Source organism: Sorex fumeus, unplaced genomic scaffold (assembly GCF_029834395.1).
Source record: "Sorex fumeus unplaced genomic scaffold, SorFum_2.1 ptg000264l, whole genome shotgun sequence".
Classification (NCBI taxonomy): Eukaryota; Metazoa; Chordata; class Mammalia; order Eulipotyphla; family Soricidae; genus Sorex; species Sorex fumeus.
Window position 1 is genome coordinate 5,217,886 of NW_026606321.1, and position 1,319 is coordinate 5,219,204.

At 42.8% G+C, this 1,319-nt stretch overlaps 1 pseudogene; it reads right to left on the minus strand.

Annotated features, from left to right (window-relative positions):
* Positions 1 to 445: 445 nt before the first annotated feature.
* On the minus strand, positions 446 to 1,109 carry LOC130018393 (mitochondrial import inner membrane translocase subunit Tim23-like; annotated as a pseudogene).
* Between the last annotated feature and the right edge of the window lie 210 nt (positions 1,110 to 1,319).

The following is a 1,319-nucleotide window of genomic DNA, read 5'->3' on the forward strand; positions in this document are numbered from 1 at the left end:
CTACAAAGTTGAGTATGGGCAGGGGTGGATTTGTGTGCATTTTTTTTTCAGTTTTTAAATGGAAAGACCATTTATTTTTAGGTTGGGCTTTGGTTCTATTTTCACTTTTTATTGTGAATACAGGGCATTACAGATTTGATTATTAAATGAGCGAACATGATGATACAGTACCTATAACAAGCGTGACCTAATTTGGTGAGTAAGTGGTTTTCCAGCTCCAGGGAATAGAAGACAGAATAGGTAAAACATTTCCTCCAAAGGAGAAGAGAAGCACATTACTCAACCACCAGAGTGTTTTGGTTTCAACTCATAATGGCTGGAAGGAATGCCAGTCCTGGTCAGCTATCCATGATCTTCATGTAGCAAATCAGAATTTCCATTTTTTAAAAAAACTAATTGTAGGTAAAAGAGTAACTCCAGACTGACTTAGCAGTTGACATGAATGACTAAAGTGTCCATCTATGAGTTGGCAAAATCTTCAGAGAGACTGCTGAAGCAAGGAATCTTTCATGTGCTCCCAGTTATTATATAGTGCATAGAGGCTGGTAAGTGTTAGTACTGCTAGACCGCCTTGTGCTACCCCTTGAAGTCTACAAGTAGATTTATATAACATGCCTGTCACGGTTCCAGCTGATACTGTGTTGAGATCATCTTCTGCAACTCTTGTTTTCTCAATGAGGACACCACATGCGCTATAGAGCAAAGTCAGAGAGCCTAGAATATTAGCCCAAATAGCCCCTTCCCTAGTCACCATATTAAAAATCTGGACATTTCTTGGTTTGGACCAGGCAATATTCTGGGTTTCTTTCAATCCTAGCCATAGACCATTAATTGCCCCAAATGTAGCCCCTGTCATACAACATCCTCCAATAGTAAAAACGGCCAGCTCAAATCTTCTCCTGGTCCTATTCACTCCAGTTGGTAAAATAAATTCATCTGTATCCTGTACAAGATATCTTGGATCCACATTAAAAATAAGGAGACAAGAGATTCATACCAGTTAGCGGGACACTAGCCAGATCCAGTTGCAAATATCCTGCTCCGCTGGCTCGGTAAAAGCTGGCCAACCCCCCAGTTGTTCTGTTGCTTCTTCCACTGCCACCCTCCATGGTGATGCCAGCAACTGTTTGCCTGCTCCTCACTGCCGCCTCAGGTCGGGGTGGTTGGCTAGACTGTTGTCCTGAAGTAACCAGTGGGAACCCCCACGTTCCCACTCGGGTTTGTGTGCATTTTGGACTGTATGCTCTCAGCTCTTTCACGACCTTCATCAGCCTTATTTTCTTATCTCTGCTCCAGAGTCTCTGCTGCCCATAACCTTA